Genomic DNA, 10,199 nt, shown 5'->3' with positions numbered 1-10,199 from the left:
TCAAGTAAGTGTCATCCACATGGTTCATCATGGCATACTTTTAGTATCTTTGGAACTTCATCCTCTCAAACACATCTTCAGATAATCAGATCAGGTCCAGTTCGGTACAATTCTCCCTATATACATGAGCAGGGTGCACTCGTCTTGATAACTTTCTGCCTTTCTTTGACTCATAATTGTGGAGGAAACTTTCTTGTAGCTAAATAGTTAGCAATATTCGCAAACCAAGGAGTTTTAGTAGATATTGCAAAAAGATATTGATTAGAAAAATTATTCATTGGGGCTATCAATATTATCATTCTGCATCCTGGAGAGGAAATCGGCAACTGTGTTTTCCTTTCCTGGCCTATCCAAGATGATAATATTAAATTCATGTAATAATAACAACCAATTAGTAATACAACCATTAGTTTAAATTCATTAGAGGAAATTTCAACCTAAAAGTGCCCATGAAATTTTCATGTAATCTCCATGTAATAATTTGTAAACCAATCAAAATCCTTTAATAAAAAAGAGGTACATGTAAATATTTTGGAGGGAAAAGAAGAAAAACTATTTTTTTAATTGTATTTTTGGTTTATCTCCTTATAGGTTTACTCAAATTTAAAGTTTAGACACTTGTCGGATGCGGAATTAAATTCCACTTCCAACAAGTAGTCATTGTGCATTTTTTTTAGAAGACCCATATTGATAAAAATTGAATATGCATTAATGCATCTTCAATTTTTATCAATGTGAGAGTCTTCTCAAAAGTATGCATAATAGGTACTCGTTGGATGTGAAATTTAATTATGCATCCAATGAGTGTCTACACTTGAAATTTGAGTAAACCTATAAGGAGATAAGAAAAAAATACAATTAAAAAAAAATAGTTTTCTTCTTTTCCATCCAAAATTTATAACTCTTATATTATTATTTTAACTATTATTTTATTATTTTTCGTTAGAAGGCCACTTTTAAGCTGAAATTTCCTCTAATGGATTTATTCATTAAATATCTAATATCAGAATGACCTATATGAATGAATGTTTCATAACCAGTAATATAATGTTGAAACTTATTAATGGCATGAACAACAGCTAAAAACTCATTTTTAGTGACTATAGAATTTAACTCTACAAGAGTCAAATTTTTACTTGTATAGTAAATAGCATAAGGATTTAAGTCTTTTTGTCCAAACACAGTTCCTAAAGCAGTATCTGAAGCATCAATTGAGATATGAAATGGGAGAGACCAGTTTGGCCCTCTTAATAGTGATGCTTCAATTATTTTTTCTTTCAATATTTGGAATGCTTTTTGGCAGACTAAATTCCAAACAAAATCACAATCGTTTATAAGAAGTGTAAAGAGTGGAGAAGTTATTTTTGTAAATTTTTCTATGAACCTTATGTAATATCCTGTAAAACCAAGAAAACTTGTAACATCTCTTTGATAAGTAGGAACTGAATTTTAGAGATTACTTCTACCTTAGACGCATCCACCCTGATTCCAACACCTAAAACATGATGTCCCAAAACAATTCCCTCATTAAACATCATAAAAAAAAATTCATGACTTAATGAAAGATTTTCTTCTTTGCATCTAATGAGAACTTTTTCTAATTTTTCCATAGCTTCTTCAAAAGTGTTTCCATAGATAGTAAAATCATCCATGTAAACTTCTACACAATCATGAATCAAGTCATAAAAGATACCTAGGACTGCTCTTTGAAATGTAGTAGGTGCATTACATAAACCAAAAGGAAGTACCATGTAAGCATACATACCCCATGGACGTGTAAAAGTTTTTTTGTCTTGATCTTATGGTGCCATTTTAATTTGCTTATATCCATTGAAACCATAAAAAATGAAAAATGTTTCTTCCCTGCTAAAGTATCTAGTACTTGATCATTAATGAAAGGAAGTGGAAAATGATCTTTTAGAGTAGCTTTATTTAGTTCCATATAGTCAATGAACACTCTCCACTTTCCATTCTTCTTAGGAACAATCACTAAAGGTGAGACCAATTTGCTCTCTAATATTGGGTAAATGAAATTCACATTAGGCAATTTTTGTAATTCATCCTTGACAATTTCACTCAAATTGGGATTCATCTTTCTTTGAGGTTATCTCATTGGTTTGGAATTTTCTTGAATGTAGATGTGATGCATACATATATTAGGGTCAATTCCCTTCATGTCAGTGTATTCCCATGCATCTGTAGAAGAATTTTTTTGCAACATCTTTATCATTTTCTGTTTTGAAATTCTTCCAAGCTATTTTTAATGTTTAATGTTTTACCTGGAAAAATTGTTACTAAAGAATTGTCAAAATTTTCCATAGAATGTAAAGTTACTTTAGATTGTCGAGATAACAAATACTCAATCTTACAATGCTCTTGAAAATTTTGATCTTGTTCACAATATGAAGAAGAGTCATTATTATTCATCAAATTTATCAATTGATCTTCTTCATCAATTTGTAAAAGAGTAAATACGGACTGAATATTTTCAAAGTCTTCATTATCATCATCAATCCAAACTTCACTTTCTATTTCATTTATTGTTTTTGCAGGTGGATATAATGTGAATCTCTTAGTGGAAATTCCATCAGAAATTTACATATCACCAGGTCTACAACTTATAAATGCACCAGATGTAGCTAGCTAAGGTCTACCAAGGATCAATGGATGCCCACCTAGATTATTCTTGGGAGTCAAAATCATAAATTCAATACGATAATCCCATGAATCTAAAGATACATATACATCTTCTAATATACCATCAGGTAATAACATATTTTTCAGCTAGTCGTAATAAAGTTGGGGTATATTGAAGATTAGGAAGATTCAATTGATCCATAGTTTGTTTGCTCATGATATTAATAACTGCTCCTAAGTCATTCAAATGTTTGTAATTTCAATACCGATTATGTGAATTTTTACAATAAGGCTACCTAGATCTAAATATTTTTGAATTATTCGTTTCCCCATCATAATATTTGCAATCTTTCCTACAAATTTAATTTTTTTAATATATTTTCTTTTTCTTCCTGGTTTTTTAATGCATAACTCCTTTATTGTTTTTGCAAATGTGGGTATTTCCTTAATAGTTGGGAAATATCAAGATGGAGTAGAAGGAAAAGGTGAAAGATTTCAATCATAGGTATAGTTGTATCTTGAACAGATTTCCAGCAGACACAAAACCTCATGACTCCATCACTATCGACTACTTCACATCTGTCTTGCCAACAAGCATTGCCCAAGTCATGAAAATAACAGTGAAACCAAATTTGGTTGAGACTTTTGGAGAGGTGACCGCAGTTGAAAAGGAATTGTGTGTGATTGGAGTCATCGCAGATGACGAATCAACAAAGGAATCCAAAGACACGGGGCAAAGGTCTCAGGCCTCCATAAGCAAGGCAAAGGGAAAGGAAGCAATTCATATTAAGAGCCTGACCCACAATATCAATTCTTTGTCCAAGTATTTGGTGAAATTGAAACAAAGGTTAAGCAAGGCCCACGATGAGTAGAAAGCCTCCCAAGTTCAACTTGATGAGAAGGATTTCCAACTCTGGTAGTAGCAACAACCAGTCGACCAAGTCTGCACAAATCTCGAATGTTGTGTTGAATATCGAGAGTATGGGCATGAATCAATACTATTCATTTCATCAAGAATATCATTCAGAAAAAACATGCCCACAATGGAACCATAGAAGGAACACTCTGCCTACACATTTTATTGATATAGTGCTTACTGATGAGAAGACTAAGTCTGCAGAAGAAAAAGAAGAAAAATGGTTACAACTAAAAAGACTCCAAGCATAGGGCATGCAGTGAACACATTAAGTTGCGTACTCGCGGCTAGAAAGAGAAATGTCGAAAAGAAACCACTGAGTGATGACCCGACCTAGAAGCATAACACTCGATATAACTTAAGAATCCAAGGGACATATCCCCCACAAGAGTTGACGTAGCAAAAAGTGAAATAACATTTGCTAAGGAAGATCAGTCTGCCCATCAACTCAACACAGAACACTTAGAACAAGTCTGGAAATGAATATACATTGAAAAATACTTCCACAAGCAATAAAAGTAAGTCCATCACTCTAGAAGTAGCAGACAATCCTACTTCCCCAGATACGTCAACAATCTCTCACGCACAATATTACAACATAGTTGAAGAAATGAATAAATCTCACGCGAATATCTCACTTTTCGAATTATTGAAAATTGCGAGCTAGCGGGACATGATCCTACGCGCACTCAGACAATCCGTATAAGGTAATGATGCTTCTTCATAGAACGAATCTAAATCTAGTAAGTCCTCTAGTTCCCTAGAGTCTGTACTTAATGCTTTAATATTTTATGTAAACACACTTTGTCTTCTATTTCTGTTTACATTTGAAATTTTCAATTATAATGTACACAATTTCTTAGTTGATTCTGGTGCATTGGTAAACATAATACCTTTATCTATCGCGAATAAAATAAAATAAAAGTGGGATAAAATGGATGCACAAATCATTCAGTTGGACATGACTCCTGTCCATGCAATTGGTGAACTCAAAAATGTTCTTATTCGGCTATCATTTGATGACCGAATTCACCAATGTATAAATATAGTAATTGTGGACATTCTGGAAGCATATGGTGTATTATTGAGTAGAGACTAGTCCGAAAAGTTACAGGGGTATTTTGTGATGGACTAATCACATTTGTGGCTTTTGTACAAGGGTAGAAATAACCAGATCCAAGTGAAATCAGAGAGGTACATGAAACACACGATAAATCCCTTAGAGGGCGAGAATGAGCCAATGGATTTCGCATATCTTATCTTTGGAAACTGAACTAGGGTGTTAACTTGCCCAGTCATCCCCAGTCCCACCAGATACATAGTTGGACCTCCTTCCTAGTCCAACTGGTGAAAATGATGTTTGTATAGTTAGTAGTAATAACCATAGTACTAGTGTAGTATGTAGCCATTGTACATATGATATGTGGACATTGTATTTTGATGTTCCCAAAATGCAGGAACATTGTATTTTGATGGTTCCAAAATGCAGGATGGATTTGGAGCTAATTGTGTTTTAATAGACCCGTGAAAGATAAAACATTTGATCTCTAACCGCTTGGAATTTGAGGGCACGAACAACGCTGCAGAATACGAAGCACTCATCTTGGGTTTGCAAAGAGCCATTGACGTCAACATTGCGGTTCTCAAAGTAATAGGTGACTGAGAAATTGTTGTACGATAGGTACGTGATACAATACACTGTGTGTCACCTCAAATCAAAAGTTACCAACAAGAGGTATGGCATTTGATTTCACATTTCCAGGCTTTTAATATTATCTTTGTTCCTAGAATGAGTCACACAACTGTGAATGCATTGGAAAATGCTAATACTCGGTTATCACCGCTTAGGGATGGTTTCTTTGTAGAAATTATTTTTAAGCCATCCATCCCTGATAATATTACTAATTTACGTGTTTTCAATGATGACTAACAAATACTGCACTTTATGGCAAACATTGATGTATTCAAATATGTCGACGTTGACAAAGACAAGCACGAGAAGGCATTGCAAAATGCATCTAGCACAAGAAAATAAAACCTCATGCCGAAAGGCGTGGTATCATTAGAAAAGTTGTATGACTTGCAGAATCGCTTCCGAGGGCCAATCAATGCAAAGACCCATAGCTCAATGTTTTCGCATGAGCAGATCAATTTGGGAGCAGAAAGAGATTTGAAGTTTGTCAATCTTGGTACTTGTTTCACACCACATGAGCGACAAGATTTTATCTTCTTATTCAAGCAATACCGAGATGTATTTGTGTGGACGTATGATGAGCTCAAAACTTATGACACGCAAAATATCCAGCACGTGATCCCTGTTGGCATTATGACAAGGATTGTCCTTGATGGCAAACCACACTGATGACAAATCATAGTGCAGAAGATCAGCAGCAAGGAATTGATGATCAGACTATAAGAAGAAGAGAAAATTCATATACGCAGGTTCATCAAGCCCAAGTCGCGTGTACACGTCGGTTGGCTTCAGTAAAAGCGCGTGTATGTGGAAAACTTATTTTTGGTCCGTGGCGGTTATTCCTTGGAAGTTGTGCCTATGGTTTCGGACCATGGTGTCTCGACGGACGTGTCGATCCCTAGTTTTGAGGATGATGGTATTAGATTTCTATGGTTTTGGCTCTTGGTATTGAACAAGGCCTAAGGCTATATAAGGAGAAGGAAATCATTAGGCAAGGGCATCCGAAAAGTCTTGAATATCTGATGAAGTATTAGATCCAGTATGCAGGTTATTGGTTGATGATGTATTGCTTGATCTGAGCTAAGGAGAGATCTCATCGGTTGATGGAGAGCAAGATCTAAGGAGAGATCGGGATCAAATGGTTTGAAATGAACTATCTTTATATGGTTGATTATGCGTGTTTCTAGATCTGCATACTGACGCAATGTTATATTCTGGGTATAACTGATATTTGGTACAGCTGCAAGTTATGAAAAGTTATTTTTAGATCTGTACGCAGGTTGTCTTCGGTAAAACCGCGTGTATACGCGGGTTGCCTTCATTGAAGTAGCGTATATATTTTGAAGCATGATTTTTGGGTTTGCAGTTGGGTCTGACTGATATTACAGAGTTCTGTAGTCTGCTCTGTGTTCTGGTGACAGGTGTTGACAGGGTTTCAGTGGTTCAGTGATTCAAAGATTGATGATGCTAGTATTGGTTGTATTATGCTTCAATGATTTGTGAATGAATCGTAGTCTTCAGATTGTAATGTTGTGCTTCAGGAATATCCAGTCTGAAAATTGATGAAAAGTGGTACCTGAAGGAAAGAAGATTGTAGGCCAGCACCTACGTACTAGTATCTTAGCTAGTACAAGAGAAAAGGGGGTTGGAGCTCCCTTCCAAGGAAGTTTGGAGAACGAGAGAAGGTTGAAGCCTTCTGCAGGTTGTAGCCTGCGTACTGGTATAAGGCTGCACCAGTACAAAAGATTGTAAACTGAAGTTCTTATTAAAGGAAGATAGAGACGACTTGCAGCAGGTGGTTTTCACCCACATTGGGTTTCCACCTTATATCATGGTGTTCATGTGTGTGGCTTTTGTGTGATGATATGTTCTGTTATATTGCATCTGTTTACTCTTAATATGGTGAATAATGACCTGATGCACTTAACTGAAGATAAACTAACTGAATTATAAGTTTTCTGGTTATACGCTGTTTTCTTTAGACACAGTAGCGTGTACACGCTGGTTCACTTAACTGAAGTAGCGTATATGTTTCTGAGCATTGAAAAAGTTTTATTGATCTGATAATACTGATTCACCCCCCATCTCAGTATTATTTCCAACAATTGGTATCAGAGCAGGTCCTTCAGAGAAGCTTGATCGCTTGAAGGTAGATCGTTCATCATGAGCAACTACGAGAGAGAAGCATCAATCAGGCCACCGGTTTTTTATGGGACAAACTTCAATTATTGGAAGGTAAGAGTTACTGCCTATCTTCAATCTCTTGGTACAGAAGTTTGGGACATTGTAGAAACAGGCTACGCTTTTCCTTCAGCTACTCCTACAGATGCAGCCGAGAAAAAGAAGTATGAAACAAATGCGAAAGCAGTCAGTACCCTATTAGGATGTATATCCCAAATGGAATTCATGAAGGTAATGCACTACAAATCCGCAAAAGAGATATGGGACAAAATTGTCACGAGCTATGAAGGTGATGAACAGGTAAAGCGTGCTAAACTTCAAACTCTCAGGATTCAGTATGAGACTCTCAAGATGTATAATGATGAAAGTGTGGCTAACTATTTTCTTCGGGTAGATGAGATCGTTAATTGTATGAAAAATTTGGGTGAAGAAATAAAAGAGGCTATAGTGGTTGAAAAGGTTCTAAGATCGTTGTCCCCCAAGTTTGAATCTAAAGTATCTGCAATAGAAGAAAAGGAAAATCTACGAATTCTTACTATGTCTCAGCTACATGGAATTCTAACTGCTTATGAAATGAGAAAGGGAGGTCCATCAGACAGAAGAGAAGCTGCTTTCAAGGCATCAGGCAAAGAAGATTATTATGAAGCAAGCCACGTCCCATAACAAGAGGAAGAAGAATCAAATTTTGTCAGAAATCTTCAAAGGGGTTCTGGAAGGTTCAGAGGTAAGTTACCTTTTAAATGCTTTGCTTGTGGAAGAGTAGGTCATTATGCTGCAAAATGTCCTTATAAGGATAAAGGAAAGGAACCTGCTAGATGGAACAGGAAACAGAGTGCAAATAAGAAAAGTTACTACACTCATGAAGATAGTGATGGTCTATCGAATAGTGATGAAGATGAACGAGGTAATGAATATAAGTTGTTAATGGCATTTGAAGATGATGATTATATGGATGCTATAGATGTGGATAACCTTTATGATGAAATTACTAGACTCAAGAGATGTATAGAAGAAAAGAATATAATCATTGATACTCTACAATTTCAAATTGACGAAAAGGAAAAACATCTTGAAAAACTAGAAGGTGAAATTGTTGGTCTTAGAAAAGAGATTGAGAAAACAAAAGCTATTAATCTTAAATTTGTTAAAGGATCTGAAACCTTGGATGAGATTATCAATGTGCAGCGATCTCCTCTGATCAAGACAGGTCTTGGATATAATGGAGAAACATCTCAAGCCTCTACCTCTAAAAGTTATCTTGATGCAGCAAGAAGAAGCGAGCAAAGGCCAAATAAAAGTAATCAGGTGAATCAGGGACAGTTTACCTCAAGAACAAATAAAGACCATCAAGAAATTTGGGGACAAACTTCCTTAAGAACAAACAGAAGCTACAATCAGCCACAGGTAAAATCTTCCCAATTTGCTCCAAGAATAAATAGAAGCTACAATCGGTTGGATGATAGATCTGGTTATCACAGAAGTTTCTTTAATGGCCAATGCTTTTCTTGCCATAACTTCGGTCACAAAGCAGCTCAATGTGTTGCCTACAAGACAATCATGACTAGAGAAACTCAAAAGCAAGGGAGAATGACTGAAACCATGAAAAGGACTTATAACAACTTTTCGGTTCTTGAAAATGAAGTTGAATGCTCTATTTGTAATAACTTTGGTCATGAAGACTCTGAATGCAGGAGCAGGTTCCGGAAGACAATTCAGAAGGAGAAAAACTCAAATGTCAGAACATGGAGAATAAAGGAACCACAACCAGAAAGATGTGGGATAGCCTTTTATGCAGAAGGTCAAGAAAGTCTATGGTACATTGACAGCGGATGTTCGAAGCATATGACAGGGGACAAAGAAAAGCTTGAGTCATATACCGCATTAGAAAAGGGGAAGAAAGTTTCCTTTGGAAACGATATCTCTGCAGCCATAAAAGGAAAAGGTGTGGCTCCATTGAAAGAGAAGGTCAAAGCTGGAAATGTTTTGTATGTTGATGGATTGAAGCATAATCTTCTGAGTGTCAGTCAGATGTGCGAACAAGGAACAGAGGTAATTTAGATCAAATGGATGTTGTATTCGTGATCTTGATACAAGTAAAACAGTGATCAAAGGAAGAAGGACTCCAAATAATCTATACATATTTGAAGAAGGACCACAACAATGCTATTTGAGCAAGGATGATGAACACTGGCTATGGCATCGAAGGTTGGGGCATCTAAGCTTTTCACAGATAAGGAAAGCATGCAAATATCAGGCATTTCGTGGTCTTCCAGATATCAAAATTCCAGACAACACTATATGCAAATCTTGTCAGTTTGGAAAGCAAACCAGAACTAACTTTCCAGAGAAGGAAGGATCAGCTAGCATGCCTCTTGAGCTAGTACATACAGATACATGTGGTCCATTCAGAAAAAGAACACCTCGAGGAGAAGAATACTTGATATTATTCATTGACGATTTCTCCAGGTTTGTCTGGTTAGGACTTATGAAGCACAAAGATGAAGCATTCGAAAAATTCAAATCCTTCAAAGCCTTGGTTGAAAATGAATCAGGACACAAAATTAAGTGCCTCAGATCTGACAGAGGTGGGGAGTTTACCTCAAACGAATTTTTCGATTTCTGTGAAGAACATGGGATAAGAAGAGAATTCTCTACAGCTAGAACTCCTCAGCAAAATGGGGTGGTGGAAAGAATGAACAGAACAATCCAACAAATGGCTCGTGCTATGCTTGATGAATCAGGTACTCCCGCAACTTTCTGGGGTGAAGCTGC

The sequence above is a fragment of the Pinus tabuliformis genome, chromosome J (genome assembly GCF_031772625.1).
Source record: "Pinus tabuliformis cultivar Carrire ecotype Pingquan chromosome J, CPIR1, whole genome shotgun sequence".
Classification (NCBI taxonomy): Eukaryota; Viridiplantae; Streptophyta; class Pinopsida; order Pinales; family Pinaceae; genus Pinus; species Pinus tabuliformis.
This window is presented reverse-complemented; position numbering follows the sequence as displayed.